Raw genomic sequence first — 23,281 nt, forward strand, 5'->3', positions numbered from 1 at the left:
GTATAAAGATATTGTATTAAAGGGAGATGATGAGGGAAATCCTAGTATCAGGTGTATTAGTGCTGATTGCTTACACCTGCTCCTTGTGAGGTATAGTTTGGTTAGATTGTTGTCCCAAGCAGAGATGGATTCACAAGTGGCTCTAAGACCTGGAACGACTGTGACAGCAAAAGATATGGAGCGTGTGTCAGTGTCCTGGTGTCCCTCCGTATTGTGCAAGGGTGACAGCATCCCTAGCAAGAGACAATACACGTTTCCCTACAGTAGAAATATATTCCCAGGCTGCAATAATTAATGCATTTTATTGGCTTAACTGGGCCACATTTACAGTCGAAGTCTCCAAGCTGCTGATTCATAAGAGCTGCTGGGAAATTTCCTCAGAGGTGACAAGATCCAGAGGCTGGGGACCTGTGGGAAGTGCTTCAGATGTTCATGCTCTCTGGACTTGTTCCAGGTTGGAACATATTCTTTAGCATTGAAAAGTACATAAAAATATAGGTAAAAATTTCCAGGATAATTTAAATAGGCACAGTAATTATCTCCATTTTAATTACAACGCCTGATTAACTATATGAGTGAATAACAGATCTATGAATAACTCCAACACACAAAACATACTTCTGTATAACCTTAGTATCAGACCTCACCTGAACCCATTTTATATATTTACACATAAAGACTTGATATAGCACTTCTTATGAAAATTCATGCGTCGACTCTGTTGAATGAAATAGCCCACAAAGGTCCGTTGTCAGCTTTTCTAGCTTGTGGTCCTGTCTCCCCTAAATGAGAAGACAGATGGTCAGCTTTGATCAAACATGCTAAGCCAACTACAAAGCCTTTGTTTACAAGCTGTTTATATAGCCCACTGTATTTCTTCTATTCAACATCTGAGTGAGCTGGGGTACAATTTTTCAAACGCAGTTTTTTCATTGGCATACAGGACCCGAGCCGTACCTAGTTTCAGCACAGTTCCTGCTTGGTTCGGCTTTCCACTGCAGAAGGATCAGACTGCTTAAGGTGTTGCTATGTTTGGAGGGCGACCGAAGAGACCCTTTTTTATTTACTGTTCACATCGTGTGCATCATGATTTACTAAGTGCAGTTTTAATTTTTATTATTTTTTTATTACTGTATGCTAATTTCTGCTAGCAAGACTTTGAGAATCGCTGTGTTACGCAAATATCAAATGCTAGCAGACATTAGCATTCACTTGCGTAAATTTTCATCATAAATGTATTTCATTCAGCTGTTCTATGGTACTTTTTTGAGTAGGAAGTTGAAAATTTTCAGGTTCAGAGTTTTTTGGAATGCATCATGAGGTGTTATACTGCTAATAATGGTACGGCTGTGAATAGAGTTTTCCCCATATAAATGAAAGGAGAGTCCCCACAAAGGTATATTTACAAATCTGTGTGTGTGTGTATGTGTGTGTGTGTGCGTGTGTGTGTGTGTGTTCCAGGTACACCTTGCCTTGTGGGGACCAAATGGAAAGTTGAGTGAACAACTATAAATGAAAATATAAGTCAAATAAAGCAACTTTCCTTTATAAAATGGAAAGAGTAGGTGACAGTCTCTGTCTGACATCCCGTTGACTGTGTGGTAATGGCACAGTCAAAATCCCGGCTGTCCTTTAACTTTCAATGCACTAGTTAACTATTTAATCCCATGAAACAGAGCAGTAAGTAATGTCCATTGTAAAACAAATTCCTCAGATTTTCTCTGCTGTTATAACTACTGGAGGAAGTTACTTTGATGAATCAAAGATATGACATTGTACTGAAATGGTGATCATATTGCAAATATATTTGTTAGCAAATAATATTGAGTGTATTTTTAGTAAACACTACGTGAGTAACATGCAAATGTGAAAAATCTCAATGTGTGCAAAAACTCGACTGATTTGTATAAATATATAAATATGTATGTGTGTATATATATACAGTACATGATTAGATTGTTAAACATACATAAAGATTATTCTGAATATTTTAATAGGAAATGCAGAATATATATATATATATATATATATACGGAGATGACCTTAAGGAAATCCTGATGAAGTATGATGCTTCTGTTTATCATTAAAAGCCAGAACACTTTTCTGCCTTCCTGGGTATGGAAGTGTCTGAGCGGAGAGCAGACTTCGCCTAATAGTTTGAATGTAGAATTCAGGAGGAATAACGAAGATTCTGGCCTGGCTGTGGACCAGCTAGCTGGTCAAGTTCCGTGAGGATTTGTGATTATGTTTTCTAGCATACTCTACATGTGCTTTTTGGACATGTGGGTGGACTCCAAAAAATGGAGTACCGGCCTTTGAGGTTCTGTGTTTGGCAAGACTGTATGGTAACTTGCATATTGGCATATTTCATTCTACTAATATGTACATGTGTTGTGTAAAACACATAGTACCCTTTGGTTATGTCTCTTGACTTCCCTGTACTCAGGAACATCACACCTTCCTGAAAGCAGATGAAAGCCAGCGTGTTCTCCTCTCCTCCATGATGATGTGACAACTCATCTGAATATGGGGGAAATAGTATATAACAAAACTTTGAATGCTTTTTTTTCCAGTTGGTTCCCACAACAGACAGACTAATCTAGAGCACATAGAATTCTGCTTCTGCTGTAAAACGCGCGGTGATGCTGTGTAATCCCCTCCTGAAGAGCTTCAAACCCACAGCTGAATGACGTCTTACCTCTGAGGGCTGTGGATTTGACTTTGTTCAGATCCCCCAGGAGGCCTAGAACACAAGATGCCAACTTTCAGCTTGCCTCATGCTTCCAGTACTTTCCAGTAGTGCCTTCTTGAGACTCTGCCGCAGGCAATGCTTGATGGGATATCTCACCGAATTGTTCAGCAAGCCTATATGTATGGGAAACTTCAACTGAAGTTCACCTCATTAAGTGAGTATGACACTGGCATCAGATTTGCTACACACACTCTATTGAAATGTTAATCATCAGTGAATAAATATGTACAGTGTATGTGTGTGTGTATATATATATACTGTATATATTTTCACACACACAAGCACAGACATGCACACACTTATAAGGATAGGTAACCACGAAATGGATAACATTTGTGTCATATCATGTATAATTACACAGAACATTATTGGTCAAACATGTTCCGCTTTCCGTTATGCTGTTTTCATTCCATCAACCTGGTGACCATCAGGGTGTGGAGAATAAAAACCCTTCGGTCCACAGATTCATGCATTATTAACAGAGGAACAGGTGCCCCCTGGGTTACTTCCCATTGAGTAGATGAATAGTGAACACCTAAGCTTCTCAGGGCATCGGGGAACAAATAAGCGCACCCTCAAAATAGCCATTACTAAGATATATCTGTTAAAAATGCCAGCACTGGAACACAAGGGAAATAAGCACAAAGAATTCCAAACAGGATAATATGATACACTCCTATTTTAAATCATGGAAAAATGCTCCAGAGAGCATTCTCCATCTAGAGGCCAGAGACCATGTGGAATGACAGATTAATTAAAAAAGTGTCTTTTAAGAGATCTACTGTACAGTGTGGCTGAAATACACATACACATTTATGCTTTTTTTTATATATGTAGTAAAAGCTGTTTCCTTTTCTTGCGAAACATTATACATTTTATATAGTTTTATATTTCATATGTAAATCTTCACCCATCCTCACTAGTCGATGTATGCGTAGCCTAATACAAAGCAAATCCGGAGCTGAAGATGAAACACTGAGCCTGTGTGAGACAGGCACATTGCAGACTACTAAGTACTGTGAAAAAGTGAAAATAGCGATACGATTACAAGCGACGTGGAGAAAGTGATTGTCCCTTTTGTGTAACGTGATGTGGAAGCCAAGATGCCCTAGTTTCTGCCGATCCTGAGCAATGATGCTGATCCCTAGTTATCCAAGTTTATTATTAAAGAACAATATGTTTTGGATTAATATATTATTAAACTCTAACAGGATACAGGACCCTGGGACCAGAGAAATGGGGCTGAAGTGCAAAAAAGAAGAAATCAGGGGTACACTTTACTTGAGGGGGTACAAATAATATAGTATTACCCTATTATTTATGTATTATTTAACCACAAACTAAGTCTTAGTTACATATTGATCTCATGTTATTGCATCATTAATGCAGTAACAAGTCTTTTATTTCAAGCAGTTACTATATTTCTTACTTTATCCGTTAATTCTGCAGACATCTGTGAACTACTGAAGGAACAAGTAATGAAAAACACAACTGAAATACTGATCTCGTTTGTTCATCATTAATGGGTTGCGATGCATGTGTTACCTCAAGCAGCTACTGTATTTATTACTATATTTGTTAATATCTGTTAATGTTGTAAACCTTTGTGAACTAGCGAAGGAACTACTGAAGGAACAAGTAATGAAAAACAGAAGTTCAATGCTGATCTCATATTTGTTCATCAATAATTATGATGCATCTTTTATCTCCAGTACCTATTATATTTGCACATGATTTGTACTTCAGTAGTAAATGAGTTACTATTAAGTATTTCTGCTCCCTTCAGGTAAAGTATTTCCAAAACCAGAAACACTACAAACCTAAAAATATGTCTTCACTAGATTAACATTACAGCTGAACTCTGGAACAAAATGGTGACAAAAGACTGGACAAGAACAGCCTCTGCAACCTGGAAAGGGGACCGTGTGTGGGGTCCTACACTCAAACAGAACTCGGTCAGACTCATCATCGACCGGAGTAACAGATTATTATTAAGCAGGCAATGGAAAAAAAGGCCAAATCACTATATGAGCTGAATCTATTAGCCAAAATGTATGTCGAGAATAACAGAACATTCAGTGCAGGAATGATTTAACTTATACTTATCGTTTATTTTTCTGTTCTGTATTCTTTGGTCTATTGTTTGGCAGACTAAAAGAAGACTGAAAACACAGCTATCTAAAACATAAAATGAACTTCACTTGTAACCACAAGTTATTACGTACATGCATTATACATTCATCCATCCACATTGATTATTGATAATACTAAAGGGGGATTTTGAGTTTATTGCCATTATTTATTAGTGGCTTTCCTTCTCTAAAGAGCCAGTCCACATCCCTCAGGTGTGTAGATGTGGTTCTTAACCCACATCTAAGGGGCAATTTACATTTTTGCTTATATTGCCTACCTGCATTCTTGAGTACTGGCTGCCCTCTGCAAGTCACCTAATTATCAAGCCCTTTATTATCTGGCTCAGGTGATGTGGAAAAGCTGAAGATTCAGGTCTCAGGAGGCCATGATGGTCAATATAGGTGCAGCTCCCCCATACATACCAAGATGAATATTTGGTGTGGCCTCCATTGTGAACGGGAGGGGGGGGTATTCACAAAAATATATTTAATTAAAGGTTTATTACTATTCTTTTTGTTTTATAAGTACAAGGAAGTCCATAATCAGGGTCTACAGTGTTCTCCTGGGACCTACTGACATTGCCCAGATAGTGTGTGCACTCTTTTGTTCTACTGTGTTGCTTCCTGTACTATAGCTGCTGTTCTGTGTAACCCTTATTACTGTGTGTCCTTTTATAGAAATTCACTTTGAGTTTGCACTTTTTCTGTGGATTGGAGCTGGAGGACTGGGAGACTTGGAGACAATGCCTTAGAATTTAAGGGGGTTACTTTTGGTTGTTCTCGCTGTGAGGATCGGGAAAAGAAACACAAATCCATGTAAATTAGATTTTATGGTCTATAATAACTTAAGAATATAAGCATTCTGTTTGAATTTGAGGAGGAGTGAGGTCAGTAGGTACTACTGTAGGTCGTGCTGCCATATTACTACAGTTTATTTACTTTTTAAGGACAATAATTCACTGTAAGATTAAACAGTTATACAAATTGAGTACTCCCAGTATTATATGCTATAAAATATTAATTAATACTATGCTTGAAAATATATTGTCTAATTTATCAACAGTCTCTACAACTTTTTTTTTCAGCAGCTTGAATAAATAATTTGGAATTAGCAAGTCAATCCATGCTGAAAGTTGAACATTCTTCATCAGTGTTTTCAGTGGGCTTGCTGTGAAAATATAAATGGAGCGTCTAAGGAGTCAGGAAGTGAATTAATCGCCAAATCAGAGATGTTTGTTTTGCCAGGAAAAACACAAATTACCATTGCCAAATTACTGTGCCTACCAGTACAGCAATATATAATAATTTCTGTTTCAGTAAGGTGTAAGGATCTTATATTAAAATTACAGATTCTAGTCATCATGTAAGGAAATATCTTCATGAAATGTTTTATCCTTGTTTTGGAAAGAGCCATGCAACAATTTATAATGGAAAAAATTAATGGTGTATGTACCAGTAAAATCAGTAGGAGTACACAAGATGCTTCCATTAATCATCACAGCTGGCTCATAAAATAGCTATGTTAGACTTTCAGGCTCCAGCTCCTGTTATTTCAATATGTGGCTTTAACGGATCATTGGAGCCAAGCACCAAAATGAAGCATGCGTTAAAAAATGGGATTAACGGCATTCTCTACCATACACCAACAATAATAACCAAAGAGGTGTATAGTAAGTACAGCAGTGATTGCAGAATTCAGATAAGAGCATTCTTTACTGAATTATAGAAATGCATGTACATACCGTATCAGAGTATTGGAGCCCGAGGGATGTTACGTTTAAAGAATAAAAGTGACCTTGATCTAAAAGGGCTGACACACACACTGCATGTGCACGCATGTTTTTAAAGATCCATGGGAAAGTTTCGATTCACATGACAGGTGTCTTTGCAAGTACAACCACATTTACATAACATGAAGATCCGGCATTTGCAATCTTAAAGGCCATCATTCACAGTCATGATAATGTCTTGGAACAGTTATTGGTGCCCTTGTCATAAGTGCTAAATACATTATCTTGCAAAGGTGCATTTAGAATATGAAAGTTTGTGCTCCACATACACAATGAATGGTAGGGTATTCAGAAAATCTCAGACTACAAAGTAAATATTTAGAATCAAATAAATGAATGAAAAATCATTTTCTTGTTTTCTAAATGCACTTCTATCTTCTCAGCTGAACCATCCATACACATAATATATCAATTATTCATGTCTGTAATGTATCAATCTATGATCTCCTAAGGTCTTAGATTCGAAAATGGGAAGTTAAATTTCAGAACAATTGTTGCTATTCTGAATCAACAACAGCAGGCTGCAGTTCTTTTATCATATTCCATTCAGAGCGACAAGTTTCCCCTAAAATCCCAGGGCATACCTTCAGCTAATGCGTATTGCTAGACCATGGCCTTAAATGATAAAGCTGCCTGTCAGAATGATCCAATACACGTCCTATTGTGTCCACATAGTGTGTAAGCCAGGGCAGATGGTTAAGCCTGTTCATTGCATCATAACTCTTGAGTAGTAGGAGGAAAGCAGGGAATGGACAGAGGTGAGTGAAAAATGTGTCAAGCTGTACAGTAAGGCTGATGGTGTGTAATAAATTTACAGCCCACGATGCAAACTTGGCAAGAAGAATCTTTTGTTTTCCCCATTTCATTATACCCTTCTGGGGTTACATTTTTTTCTGTTATTAGACCCAGTCTGTAAATTTACCCAAATCATACATATATGAGTAAATATATGAGTAAATGCATCTAGACAAGTGTATCGCATACACATTGAAGCACACATTAAAGCAAGTTATTCAATATTGTCCAATGATTTTCCCAGTATAGGTCAATTTACCAATTTCTTTGAGTTATCTGATCTTTCAACTGATTGTTGGACTTGTGTATGAACTATTAAAGCCAAAAACTGCATCAGCACTTTATCTAAATAACACTCGCTATTATGAACATAGCTGCACAGATAAAAATAATTAAATACTAAAAAAATACAAAAAATGTAAACGCAAAAAAGCCTGATTATCAATTAATTTTTTTTTCAATTCAAAACATATCACTTGTGCATAACCACAATACAATAATTTAACGATAACAATTTAGTATCTGTCCATTTGCAGTGAGGCAAACAGTGAATTCCTGCTGAACCGATGTATTCTGGTTCAGTACCAGTGTTGCAGCTGAGGAGCCCCAATACTATTTTTGTCATATCTGCTCCCCTGAGTATCGTGGCTGGGGAGTTCTTTGCTCAGATGCCAATGTCCAAAGTTAGAAGCATATCAAAGGTATTATATTTATCGAGCATGGCGATGCCGTGATGGATGCTACCGTAGTGGCGAAGGAGCACTTTGATGTTCACGGCCTGCTTTGATTAATGAGGGGCCCCGCTGAGAACCTGCATGCAGGCTAAATTAGAAGCTTCAAAATGGCTGATTCGCACTATTGTGCTAATTACTTCACAAGTCTAGGGTCGGGGTAAACCAGAGCATCGACTTCTGGAATAATTAAGAAGGATATGATAAATCAGAAAAGATTTTAAAATCATTGGCTCTTTGCATTATGGGTTTTATGATGCCAACAGTTAGAGCTAAATTAAGTTTAAACATTGCAAGCTACTGTTTATAACTATATTAATACTATGGAACAGAGACAACATGTGATACTTTTGAATGAGCGTCTCAGAAGTGTGAGAGTGACAAAGAGAAAAAAATCCCATCTAACCAAGTTGTAGCCTGGTTCCGTATAAAATCCAACTATTAATTCCAAGCCACAACACAGACAATAACTAACAGGTTTAAAATTTCAGGGTTCCACCTCTTGCTTTTGGAAATTAAATTGACAAGAGAAGCTATTTTATTGTTGTTTTGCATTTTTCAGATCATTTTTTACCATACCCCTAATCAGCTTTTGGTCTTTTATTCAGTCAGAAACACAATATCTCTGTCTTTATTCAGTGAAATCAAATCTTTTGACAGCTTCCACCGCAAGAAAGCACAAATCAATATTCAGGAAAATTAAACATTAAAGAGCACACCTGATCTGGCTTGATTTGATATTATAAGCAATCCAAATCTCAAGAGTGTGCTGCCATTCAATGGTGAGGTAGAAATATGGAATATTGCAAATAATAAGTAGGGGAAACAGAGAAGAATAGGATGTGTGATGGGAGACTCAGAGCCATTATGGCATAATAAGGGAACATGCGAATGGCACAATCTAAGATCTAAGCATTACATCACCATTTTAGTTTCAAAGGATGATTGCCTAAAATTACGACTAAACATGGGTAAAGCTATTTGCAAGAAGTAGACTATATCATTAGAACACATACGAGGTGAAAAGCTCTAGTCACTTAATTGCTTTAAAAGAATCATCATTGTAGATAGATTCTGACAAAGTCTATAAATAGTCCAACTTTTTTGGTTAGGTGTTAGTCTCTCAACACACGTTATTTCTGCTTGCTTGGTAGAGGCTACTTTCCTTCTGCCTCTGTTTCTGCGTTCACGTCACTCCAGTGTTGGCTGCAGCTACCCATGATTCAGGTCACAGCCGAATAGATTTTGATCATTTCCGGATCACATCATACCATTCTCTACGTTTTTTCATCTTCTGGAAGCCTGCCTCGTTTACCAACTTGTTTACACCAGAGTCAAATTCCCAGTGATTGTTTGTGTCTTTTCTTCCTCACATTATTTGCCCCAGAGATGTTGTACACTCATTGTGCTCTGTGTTCCACCTTATGAGTTTCTCTTTGATAATATTGCAGTTGATGCTACACTAATGGCTGTTCTTCTTTCTCTGTACTATTAACTGCAGTCGTTTGCCATGTCCAGTCTTCCTACATCATTGTCTGCAGATAACTGCCTCTCGTCTTTGCACTGGTTTCTCCGAGCTTCTCTGCCCTGTTGTCAGTTCCACATTTCATTTCCTTATGATCGTTCTTATTCATGCACTATTGTTTGTATTCTTTGTATCTAGTGTTATTTATTTAGTGACATGCATTCTGGCTAATTTATTCATTATAATTAGTGGTCTGCTTTACTGTGCATTGCTTTGCACTGTTAAGCACTGTGAAACCCCTCCCCCATCACTGCTGCACTGTGGTCCTGGTACTGCTTTTTCATGCTTTTGCATATCTGTATATGGACGGTATGATAATGAAGCTCACCTGACGACTTCAAATGGCAAATAATTGCCCAGGAGGGCACAGAAAGACATATACGCCTTCAGATCCTTTGGCCCACCAACTGGTTTCCGTCACTGGATTCCATCATGGGTCACTGGGTGGTTCCTTACATTGCTATTATAATTTTTTTTCTATTGTCGTTTTGGTTATATTATTCTGTTAAGTAACATTTACTTTTACTCTCTTCTGTGTCCTCTTTTCACCCCCTGTTTCAGGTGTTAAGGCTTCAGAGTCTGAGCGTTGTCTTTACTAAGTTCCTGTCTGTTACTCGACCCCCCCCCCCCCCCCCCCCCGCCCCCACTGCTGTGAGATGTTCACTGTGTGCTTTTCATCAATCCCCAGTAGGTATAAACTATGTGTCAGCCAAAAAAAATCTGACAGTGCGTTAACTCTCAGGAAAAAACAAAAGTTGTATTGTACCATAACTGCACAAAATAAATAAAATATCACTTGCAAAACATATCTGTCCTGGACATGGGGTCAATGTCCCATGGTCATTTCTTAGAACAGTGTTTCTAAACCTGGTCCTCAGGGACCCCGAAACAGTCCACATTTTTGCTCCCTCCCAGGTCCCTGCCAGATAGTCCACATTTTTGTGAAAGCCGGGAGGAGCAAAAATGTGGACTGTCTGGGGGTCCCCAAGGACCGGGTGGGGAAACACTGTATTAGAAGCTGCCGAGCATCAGTGTAGTTTGGCCACATGCCGTTTGCTCTGGGATTGCGGCATTAAAAGCTGAGTTATTTCCCAGTAGTGGGTCCTGAGTGGGGAGGAAGCATGAGTGAAAAGACAAAAAATGAAAAAAGTCTTCAAAGACAATGCAGTTCCTCCAAAAGGTGGCTTAAGTTTATCCTGCGGTGGATTTCTTTTGTTTATTATCCTTGGTTTTTCTATCTTTTTATGTCAGCAAACTCATGAGGGCAAACACTTTTTATTTCTCGAAATATGCGCCATCATCCAGATCATATTGAAAAAAGATTTTGCTCAACATCAGTCATCATCTTAGCTTTTATATGTATGATACAAAGTTGCCTGAATATTAAAATTTTAAATAAAATATAACAATGTTATCATTTCGCATAAGGATTTTAGGCCTCCAAATGTCGCTGTTTCTCTAGTTATGGTTCATTTCATATGGATATGTCTGAATATATGTGCAATAATGTTTTCCCTCAGGTTAGGGAGCATGCACTGGTACCGCACGTTGCTGCGTCCCCCACACGATGGAAGGATTCTCGGAAGAGACACACTACCAAAGGAGTCCAGTCTTCATCTCAGGTCACTGGATAGCATTCTTGTCTCCCGAGGGCTCCCTCCATCCCCTCCATGATGCGTGCAGCCTTCCTGTGGGTGCCGGCAGCAGAGATACTCCCACAGACAACAAAAATGAGTCTCAGTCGGAGTTTTTACGGTGAACGGGATGCCAATTTTCCCTGAAAGTTGCAGGATCACTTGCAAGGCCGGATGCAGTTTACCATCATACCCTTGACATTGTTTTCACTGTACAAATTTAAACATCACCAGATTTGGTTGGCCTATTAATGGATAGCAAAATATATATTATATTCAGGTAAATGCAATATAGCAGTTTAAAATTTGGTTTGTCTCCAAATTGCCCATAGTGTGTGACTGTGTGTGAATGTATGTGTGCATGTGTCCTGCGATGGACTGGCATCCCTTTGAACCTGAAATATGCTCAACACGTTGGTGACCAGGATAAGTGGTTAGAGGATGGATGCATATCTGAATATGGATCTAAATCTAAGAAACTGTGTGTTAATTCAGTGTGTGTTCCATTATAATCTTTTCCTCGCCCAATTAGTTGGTTTCCTGATGATGTATTATTTTCATAAAATATCTATCTTACTGTAAATATCAGTTTTCTATAATGCCTGCCAGTATTTCTTTTTCAAATAATCTCCTTCTAATTTTTGGTGAAATCCGGTATAAATTTCATATTACAGAAGTTTCTTTTTTTGAGATAATATAATACAACAAGTGAAATAATGAACTCAAAATGAAAAATGTATGCTCTAAGGTCAGTTTCGCAACGGTATTACAAAAAGTGCACATTCCCACATGCAAAAATAATGTATTCTCATTATGAGGGGCAATGTTAATGTGCCCCCACTGTCTTAAGTAATGACTATGATTATCTCCACATTTTTTCTTGTATTATTCCCATAATTTATCTCCCATAAGATTGAAAATTAGATTTCTAATACTACTTAATCTATGCAGAACTAAATCACCAAAATGTTAATTAGCAAAATTAATCATATTTCTATTACTTAAACTAAGAAGCAATCAAGACTCAGGAGGAGAAGAACAGAAGCAAAGCATGCATTAGCATTAAGAGTGTTGTTAAGGGACATTTATATTTGATTTAGCTTTTATAACTAATTAAAGTGAAGCTAAACAATTTTCCTCTTTCTTAATAAACATCTGATTTTTTTTGTGAAGATGAGATATAGTGACTTAGTAAAGGAAAGAGAAAGCAAGAGAAACGATGGCAGGGTATGGAAGGAAATATTCCCATAAGCCTAACCCAGTACAGGTCCAGTTCACATCTTAACTGCATGTCTTTGGACTGCAGGAGGAAAACCCCACAAACTCCACACACATTAACCAGAGGTGGGATTCGACCCTCCAACATTGCTACCTCCTGAGTCACCTATACAGAAACCAGCAAAACAAATATCAAGTCACAAAAGTAACTACAGTTATGCAACACAGATGATAGTTAATGCCATGATGAAGACAAATAACCAGCTGCCCCCCCCATTAATTTATAATGGTAAGTTAACCTATGCAATAGGGGTCCAGCAACTTTCTAAGTACAGATTTACTGGTTGTCACACAGTTATCTGAGAGCAACAGTTCAATAGAGAGGTTTACAGAGCCACCGAGGAAGATGTGCAATTTTGATAATGATACTAATAAATTGAAATGCTAATAAATTAATATGAATGGCAGCAAATGGAAACGAATAGGCCAGAAGTGTGGATTCTTTCGTACTGAAATTAAAGAGCAGTGTTATGATCCTGTTGTCTTGCTATCATATGCATTACTCTCCATGAGCAATTATAATTAAAATCACCGTTACAAGGGTGCTTCAGAAATGCAGATGACTGGCTTCCTGTCTTTGTTCAGTATAAGTCTGTTCTCTGTCAGCTGTCCCTCATAGCGCACTTACCTTATGTGTATAGTCTGAATGGAAAACTGGACAGAATATTGAGTATACGATTATGATTAATATACGGACTGTTTTACACATTGACGCAATGTGCAGTTTCACATCTGCATAGCTCTACTGTACAAAGGTCATCTTTTGGTTATAAATATACATCTTAATAAAAACACAGGAACTGCAATTTAGCATCTGTACAAAATAAAATGTAGTAAAAATTATAACAAACAATTACTATACAATCAGTCAGAGTTTGAAGAAACTAATTATCTGACAACTTTTAATTGCTTTTAATTTAATTCCCTTAATAGGAAAAAAATGCAACAAATACAGTATAATATTCATTGTAACATATGTGACATTAATAAATAATTAGAAGTCTTCATAGACCTTGACAGGTTCTGATTTGTAAAAAATATATAATTAAACTGAAACCACAGAAAATGGCAGCCAATTAAAGTCTTCTCTCCTTTGTAGTCATGGCAGACAAGACAGTTCATACCCTTACATCCACAAGGGAGGAACACAATAATTAAACAATAACTACAAAACCTGTGAATAATATTAAAGTAATACTTTATGTCCTCAGTGATCGTAATCTTTCAGCATTCAGTTAGTGAATAATGAGCGGACAAATCACAGCAAAATTTAGCTCAAAGACAACATGAATGAATTATTCCACTCATCTCCCACTTGAAATTCAATACATTAGTTCCAAAAGTAGCTTTATACTACATTAGTAGTATAAGACATAAAGTAGCAAGTATGCGTTCTGCGTATGATATAATGTTAAACATGAGTGTTTTTTCTGCCCCTTTTGTGACCATCATTTTGTGAAACAGCTCTGCTCTATATATTGCAATTTAAGTATAATCTGTTACTGTACATACCTATATGTGTTTTTTATTTCTAGTATGATTCTTACTAAAAAAGACTCCAGTAACTCACCATGAATTTTATTATATACAATATTAATTATGTAATATTATACCTCATTTTGATTTTGTTCTCAGTGATTATTGCTTTTTGTAGGATACCCTACCTTTACTTTACTAAGGGTGTCCCAATCAGTATTGCCAGCCCAAACAAAAGGTAACTCAAACTGTTATCAGCAACAGATCGGTCTGCGATGGGGACCCTAAGAGTGGAATTATTTTGCAAGCTCGCTGTTTTCTTTTCATTGCACTAGAACACCTCACAGTCTTGGGTCTTCCTGTTACTCCAGTCTTAAAGGAAATACATTAAATAGATTATGGTGTGATAATTGAAGAAAAAAACATTGAACTATTTCAGCATATTGGCTTACTGCTTAACATCTGTAATAATTGGAACCACACACAGCAAAGAATTCAAAAACATTGATAGCAAAGTTAGAATGATGGAATTTTCTAGGTGACCTACAGTTCTGATGGACATTAAAAGCAATGATTCATTTTAAAACTAAAAAGAGAGTCAACAGAGAGTCAACAGAGAGTCAACACAATACTGTCTTCCATTCTTACCCTTCAGGTTTTTGTCTTATATATGCACACAGTACAAAAAAATGCTTCCTTTGGTGCCAATTCTTTTTAAACACAACAAATGCAGCAAACTCCTGCAAACCTGTATCAAGTAAATGGTTGGAAGATGGATGGATGGATGGATGGATGGATGGATGGAGGAACAACAGTAAATAACAGCAGCTCTCCTCTACCCAAACGCTTTGCACAAACAGAGTACTGATGTGGTCATACTGACACACTGCATCTATCCTTATATATGCAGAAACACACTGACAACAGGCACACATTAAAAATGAACTGTTTGTAGAGGCGGCTTAATATGTATCACCCATATATACTGCATGATTGTGAAGTTTTATGGCCATTTACTAGGCTTATGGCATGAGAGTAAAAGCTCTCTCTGTCTCTGAATCTTGTGGTGTGACTGCTGATGCTGCTGTACCCTGTGCCAGAGGGGAGATGGTAGAAAGTGCTCGAGCTGGGTGATTGGGGCCTTTAATTATGCTGTCGGCAGTTCTGAGGCAGCGTGTGGTGAATCTGTCTTGATGGGAGCTCTGTTTTATTGATGACCAGAGCTGTCTTCCCCACATTCTGCAGTGCTCTGCCATCCTGTACAAGGCAGTTGCAATACCAAGCAATTACAGATCCAGTGAGAATAAAAGCCACTGTGGCCCTTTAGAACCTGGCGAGAGTTTGATGGTGACATTTCAATTTTCCTCAGCCATTTTAGGAAGTTAAGGTGTCAGTGGGTTCTTGTCTCCATGTAAATCTCCCTGAGGATGAAACCAGCTCCGTGGACTTGCTGATGACAGAACTCTGTCAGTTCCTAGATCTGGTAACAGAAGGTGGTTCTAGAGGCTCGGTGACCAGTTTTGAGGGAATAAAAGTGTTGAATACTGTGAAGTGCTGGTGCGGTGCACACAGGACGTTTGTTTTGAAGAAGCATAAAAGGTGTTAAGTCTTGTAGAGAAATATCTATTGACAGGATGGCATTAGGTTTTACTTTATAATCCAAGTGAATCTGAATGTTTCACCGCATCCTCATAGAAGCTGCTACTGTATATTGTGATTATAACTTACGGCAAAAGTAGACGTTTTTGCATGTTTGAATGCTTTCCAAGGGTTGTACCTGCATTTCTTTAATTATTCTTTGCCTCTAGACTGTGATGTGTTGGTGGTGAAACTTCATCACATTCTGAATAGGAAATGAGCAGATTGCTTTCGCCGTGGTACAGTTGCTACATTTTTTATAAATCATGTGACAGTCATTGCATACTTTTTTTAAGTTTGATGAAGCGTTTCTGAAAATGCCCCACTGGCTGTGAGAATGTAAATGATTTTTTAAAGAATTTATAGACAAACTATATGTGTGGACGGTGCTGTGATTGTCAATTGAGCCATATTGTACTGTAGGACAACCACTGTATGGAAGGAATCTCAGAAACCTCACTGTGATTTATTATGGGTGCAAGAACAACCTCAAATTGTACATTGTGTGCAGAGACTTGGACATGAAAACTAGCAAAGCTGGAAAAACAGAATTAAAAGAAAAAGGTCTTGATTTCACTCCAGTAACCAGTCACCCTAAAAAGAGCAAAGCAAATATAAACATTTTAAATACACCCATGGGTTTTCTAATAGGGAAGCTCATTTAAAACTTCCAATTCCTCAGGCATTCCAACTTTATATCTTAATTAGTTCTACATTTTCAGGGTTCATTGTCAATAACTTCTAATGATTTCTATATTTAGATAAATAATTTCCTTTCCTTTTAATTATGGAGCACAGGTTTGCACATAATTCTTTTCTATGTCTTCTTCAGGTAACTTTAATATACAAAGGTTGTTAGCTACATTCAGTGGGTATTTGCCCTGCAATGGGGAGTTCCTTCTGTAGGCTCCTTTCCCATCCACCCAACCATTCAAGGTAAAACTGTGACAAAATCTTCCATTTTAAACTTCAAGAAAGCATTGCCTAATTCATTAAATTTGTGTCAAACGTCAGTCAACAGCTTTAAAAGGAAGTGGAATGCCCAAGGCAAGAAATAAACGTGAAACCTTGCTATTCATTCTGCTAACAGTATTTTGACAGTGCATTGTTGTCCTTTGTCAAAGTAAATGCCGATACCCCCCCAAAGGTACGTTAGGCAGATAAATATGTCAATGAGTCAACTGAATTTAAGCAATGTACTTTAATGTATTTAGTGCTAAGGGTTCATTGTCTACAAGGGTTCAGTGGGCCTGTGATCAGAAGGTCGCCCATTTGAGTCCAGCTTCAGCATGTCTGTGGGTTCTTCAGCAAGGCTGTTAACCCCCAGCTCCCTGGGTCCTGCTATGGGTGGCTGCCGTTTACTGCCAGCTTGCTCTCTCCTGCAGAGAGCAAGATGGGGGAGGTGTGAAGAGAATTTCCCCTCAGGGACTAATAAAAGAATAATAACAATAATTCTATATTATTATATAGGTGTGACTTTGTGGATAATACAGTCAGGGACATTGTAAAGGTGGGGGGTGAAGTTAATTCTGGAGCCTAATTGGACTGATCTGGATTGGGGGCTCAATATAATATGGGGCCCAAAAATACAGTGGTGTCACATGCCTGGAAAATTTTTAAGAAATAGAAAGGTAGCTGGCTCAGTGAACCTGCCCAAAGCCTTTCGCATTTGTTATCAAGAACCATGTTACAATGCCTTTCTTAAGGCATTTCAGGAAGCAAAAGGTTTATAGGCCTCTTAGTGGATAATAAATGATCATTGTCAACTATAGGAAGACGGGTGCATTTTCTAGAAAATACAGATTTCCTCCTAAATGTTTGAAGGGCAAATTAGCCTTTTGGTACAAAGTACAAATGAGTAACAGTAAAACACATGTGACTGGGGTGAGGCTGTCACATGACTGGAAGGTGAGAGTGAGCAGGAGTGGACAAGCTCAACAAAAGCAAAAACACACAAAGCGTGTGCAAAACGCAGAAAACAAATATGAACTGAATTAGGGTAACCAAATGTAATAATGAACATGAGCGACAAAGGAAAAATAGTCGTATAATGTCACATTGCTCAAACTGTCACCTGACGATTCGTTTTTGAGAAAACTATAGAATTTAAAGAATACAGAATATAAATATACTGCATTTTCATTTAACCTTTACAAGACCCTGCAGCACTGTTTGTTGGATAGGTTTAATTTTGGTTATTTTCTTCCATAATTAATTACAGTCAGAGCTCTATCCTTTGCATACTATAAATTCTTAGTCTATATAAAACATATTACATGCTAGGAGGAAAATAACCTGTCTGCTTTAGATTAGCTCTGACTGTCAAGTAGGTTAGAATTCTTCCGACCATATCATACTGTACTGTACCTTTCCAATTTGCAGTTTTATGAGGCAACATTTATGCTGACTATGGTAAGGCCGTGTTAAATCATTTCGTGCTTTCTAGGTAATGCTCTGCAATTTACAGTCTGACTGACTGCCATATTCCGTTTCATCTCATCTCCCTAATAGGTTGCTCATGAACGCTTGGCATAAATAGCGTCCATGTTTTGAAAAGCTAACAGATCGGCTCAAGTCCGGCATGGCCTCCTGGGCTGCGGTATTTAAAATGCTACCATGTTTTGACTGTCTTTTTGGCGAGAGATGATTTTTTTTAATTGCTTTTATAATTTTTACCGTTTCAGATTTTCTGCAATTGGTCGGTACCCCCCTCCTGGGCTGTTCCCTACCTTGTACCTATAGCCTCCGTGATAGGCTCCAGACCCCCCTGTGACCCTGAATGGGACAAGCGGTTTCAGAATATGGAAGGATGGATGGATGTTCTAGATTTTGTACTGTATAAAACCGAGGTTTGAGAATATTCTTCCGAATAGCAGTATTTTAGATGTCGAGTTTAAAGAAATGTCTCAAATGCACCAGCCATGATGAAAGTGTAACCCACTGGGATATTTGTACAGATTGCCTCCGAGCCCTTCAGCTCTAATGCCCAGCAAACCTACTCACACAGGAATTCACCTGAGAGCACCATCTTTTCGTCTCCAATAATAAAATCATACAGCAGGAAATTAAACCTGAGTAGGGCAAACAGATGGCCGTGCTTCGCTATGCAGGGAACTCGGCTCTTCCTCCAGCTCCTCCAGGCCCGGGCCTCTTGTTTCTCGCAGGTTTTCCCAACCCGCCAGACGAGCTGCGGTGCTGCAGCGAGGCGCCACGTTGCAGCCAGCATGTGCTGAGGCAGCAGCTTACCGCTGCTGACTGCCGTGTTCGCTGACATACATCTACTGTCCCGCAGCCCCCTGCTAAACCGACAGGGACGAAGAAGCCGCAGCTTAGCCCTTGAGGTGGCCGCAGCTCTCTATTATGACACTGTACTCCCTCTTCCCACACTTTCATGATTCCCAGTGTATGACATAAGATCCCTAAATAGGATTTCCTGCATAAAATACAAGATTTAGCAAACCTATTTCGACATACATATTTTCCTACTTACAGCATGTGTATATTTAAATCAAAATTAATGGCAGTACAAATGTACAGGCAATGCTCAACTTACATGAACTCTGATCAGATAAATCTATTATTTTGTATGTATTATTAGTAGATTTTTGGCTTTTGCGTTTTTTTGTAAGAAGATGTCTTGAATGGTATGGGAAGGTAAATATGACTTTCATAAAACTTGACTTATTTAAGCGCTTGTGAAACGGATTACGTATGTCACTCAAGAACTGTCTGTATGCTTCAAACAATGAAAGTAAGGACAAGTTCTTCACTCTACCAGTACAAATTCTGTACTGTTTTATCAGATGTGAGTAAAATGGAGTTAACTTCTCACATTCTCCATTCTCTCCTATGAGATACATGAGACAGATATACGGGTGAAAGTCCAAGGGCAAGGGTAGATATGTTCTGGCACCCCTTGAGAAGTTTTTTTGGGTTAAGGGTGGTGCTCAAGGATTCAATTATGATATGATTACTCTGCCATGGGATTCTAACCAGCAACCTTCCGGCACGCACATTACGTTCAGTTGAATCAGGTATGCGATTGCTGTATTTTGTGGTTGTGGAGGATAGCACAACATTAACAGGTCAACCATTTTGAAAGAAAGAGGTGACCGTTATCGCCTTTAGCAGAAGCAGACTCCTGTTTCTTTCTCTTACCAGATGCATACTCCATTCTTAACTTGTAGGACCTCTGAATATCTTATACACTTTTTGAATTTCATTTCAGTTTCTCTGAAACCTTCAGCGAGCATCCGCATTTTGCGTGCAGAAATCCACTTTTGAGTGCCAGGATTAATGATGCATACAAAAACACTTAAAGCATATGTTAAAAGTTCCTCATAGACAGAATGAGAAATGGCTTAATTACTCTCATGTCAATTCACTCAAATTTTGAGCTCTCGACTCCCCGATGTAAGGTATATTTTTTTGAATATCAATAAGATTTCTTCGAATGAAAGTGAGCCTTTGCATCTGACAGGCCCCCTTCTTAATGGAATGCGGGAGATGTGGGACAGACAGATGGCAAGCACCCATGGAAGAGGCTGAATGATGACATAGGGCAGGGGTCTCAAACTCACTCCACAGAGGTACTTGTGTATTCAGGTTTTCCCTTCTACCCATTTGTCTTCCCTACCTGGTCCAGTTAGTATGTATTCATACTTACTATTTATATCATCTATACGCATTTACATTTGTTCCTCATACTCAGTATTCACTAAGGTCAGATGCGATGCATATTAGGCATGGGGGACTGTGGGGAGTTGCTATCATCACATGTATGGAGAAGAAAATCTGAAATATCTAATTGGTTGTGCTAATTGGATAATTAAGGACAGTAGCTGGAGCAAAAACCAGCATATGGAGAGTAATCCTTTCAAATGAATGGTAAGCCAAGAGCAGATGTTTAAAAGACAGCATTGATTAGTATTATCTCTAGAGGCTTAAGGGTAAGGAGACAGCCCATTAGAAAGCTAGAATGGTGTGCAAGGATTAACACTGAGATCACTGGCAGGGCCTGGAAGACTCAAGCATGCACTGCTGAGGAATATGAGAGGGACTGAAATATATCTGATTAATTGATATATATATATCAGTTATACACCTTTTTCAATTTTTAGTTAGGTCATGTTAAATTATACTGTAAATTCTGTAATTCTGTAAAAGAGACACAGACTTCATAGACATTGTGTTTTCATTTTCATTTGCAAAGAACTGTAACCTGAGAATGATCGTCGCCAGATCTCAGGCCATAGTGCAGTTTAGATAAACCTATGCAAAACATTTCACAAGACCCCACAAGAAACCATTGTTTTTTATAAAATACAGGGAAAGTATGGCAGCTAAAGTATCTGTAATGCTTCATTGTTCTGTTCCTCTACAGGAGGACTTGGAACTATGGACATTTTAGTGGAGAAATACTGGACTTAAATAAAATAAAAGCACCCTGACATTTTCCAACTTGGAGAATGCTGCTTAACAGTTAAATTTATCTTTAATTAGCTAAGTAGATAAGCGGATGGCCTGGCTTGCTAACTCATCGATGATTCCTGGTAAAACCATTAAGCTTCAAAGCATTTACATGCAATATTACACAGTAATTCAATACGGCAAGAATAAATCTTGAGAACATAGAGGTCAGCCTGTTTGTGAGGTAATTTTCCCCAACATGTTTCCAACATAAAAAACAGTAAAAGTTGGTAACTGCAATTGAAGAGTTCTAGCGCAAAAGCCGACAAGCGCCATTCTGACGAAAATTGAACTATGCATACCAACAGACAGATCGCAGTACCATCTATCCACTCTGCGTTTTTTTTTTGCAAAAGCCGACAACTCTCATGCATTTATAATCCGAAATAATAGTTTTATTGCAAAAACCGATAACCCCCGATACCATTTTAATGCAGACAGCGCCACTCCATTTCAGCCAATCACAAGCAGCTAGCGATGACGTCATCGCAACATGGCTGCGCCCATGGTTTCTCACTTCGAGTGAAAAATTCTGGCAAAACTGATCCCGTTTTGTATTAAACTGATGAAAACGATGGATACTTTTGATGATTTAGACGAACAGGTAGTTGTATCACCTAGAGGCCGTAAGCAAAAGGCAGATAGAGCTAACACTGCACGGGAAAAGGCAAAGAAAGCCCGTCATGATGGTTCCGAAAAAAGGCCTACTGTAGCTTGTACACACAATGCTCGTGACAAATGCCTCGACGGATCTTTGACGGATGAAGAGCTTAGATACGCTTACATGTTGTTATTTTGTCTTCATAATGCATAATACTTGACATTTCAGTGCAATTTTGAAGTAAAAAGTTTCAGTTGGAGTTGTTTGCTTTTGTTAAAAAAATCTTTTTCTGGACTTGTCTGGTTTTGCGGTAAAACACAATCAAAAACTTCATAATATTTTATTTCAATAAAAGTATGATTTTATTCAAATTAACATGTCATTTATTATTAATACATTAATTCAGAATACCTTAGTTAACAAAACGTTGGTTTGACCAGGAATCCACTACACAAAAAGTATTTTTTCTCAATTCCTCAAAAATGGACTTGTCTGCTTTTGTGTTTGAACTCTTCAGTTATATTATTAAATGTATTTCTACAGTATATGCTCAAAATATTTTGTGGATTCCTGTAATATTTTATTACTAAATGTCCATAAAATAAATACTTTGCTAAATATCGCGCATTTAAATACAATTGTCATTCTCTACTGCAGAAGGCTGTGTCATCGAACAGGAAAGGGCTCGAGATAAGATACGTGATGTCACCCTTCTAACTCTCTTTATATGTTAATAAATTGTAATGTTCAAATCTCGTTTCCTACATTAACTCATTTATGAGCTTTTTATTAACAAAATCTAGTCATGGTTAAGATTAAAACTGTTATAAAGTAATAATTTCACTGAGAATTTGTTTTGCTGAGAAACACTCAACTGCCTAATGTTTAATCAGCTTAGAAAACATCTCCTCTGTCATCCCCTAACATTTCACATGGACCCGATTCTTGTATTTGTGACGCGCAGTACTTAATCCGACAGGACACAGTGATTTATCTTACATTTCATGTTGTCACGCCCGGACAGGCAGAGCCCACCGCATGCTCCACATCAGCCCCGCCCAAGTAGGCGGAGTTCACCAGGTGCTCCGCGTTTCGCTTGAGGGCAACGCAGTCATAAGCCCGGAGCACTCACGATTCAGTGCAAAGTATTGTGCCATGTTAATGTGCCTTGCTGAGCAATTTCTTGTCTTCTGTCTCTCCCTTTCTCCCAACCTGTTCCGTCTGCCCATTGTACTTACCTTGCCTTGTCCTCTTCCTTTCCCCAGACTCGCTCCCGAACCTGACCCACCTTCCCTGCCGAGACCAGCCTCTCCTGTTCCCCTTCTCCTGTGTTCTCGTGTCCCGTGGTTACGTGTAGGACAGATCTTTCGGCTTTGGACCCCTGCTCACGGACTTCGACCCTTCTCTCTGATTTGCCCCTTTGGTACCTCTGCTACATTGCAGAGAATAAACCCACTGGT

The 23,281-nt window shown here is 38.3% G+C and overlaps 1 long non-coding RNA gene across 3 annotated transcripts; it reads right to left on the reverse strand.

Moving 5' to 3' along the window:
• Positions 1–288: 288 nt before the first annotated feature.
• LOC125741747 (uncharacterized) lies at positions 289–23,281 on the reverse strand. Of its 3 annotated transcripts, none has more exons than XR_007397841.1 (5): positions 23,060–23,281; positions 2,699–2,743; positions 2,412–2,520; positions 648–782; positions 289–408 (listed from the first exon to the last, which is right to left on the reverse strand). It is a non-coding gene; the product is annotated as an uncharacterized LOC125741747 (long non-coding RNA). The 3 variants fall into 3 exon arrangements; XR_007397842.1 differs by having other exon boundaries at positions 289–467; XR_007397840.1 differs by having other exon boundaries at positions 289–782.

Source organism: Brienomyrus brachyistius, chromosome 5, assembly GCF_023856365.1.
Source record: "Brienomyrus brachyistius isolate T26 chromosome 5, BBRACH_0.4, whole genome shotgun sequence".
In the NCBI taxonomy this organism is placed as follows: Eukaryota; Metazoa; Chordata; class Actinopteri; order Osteoglossiformes; family Mormyridae; genus Brienomyrus; species Brienomyrus brachyistius.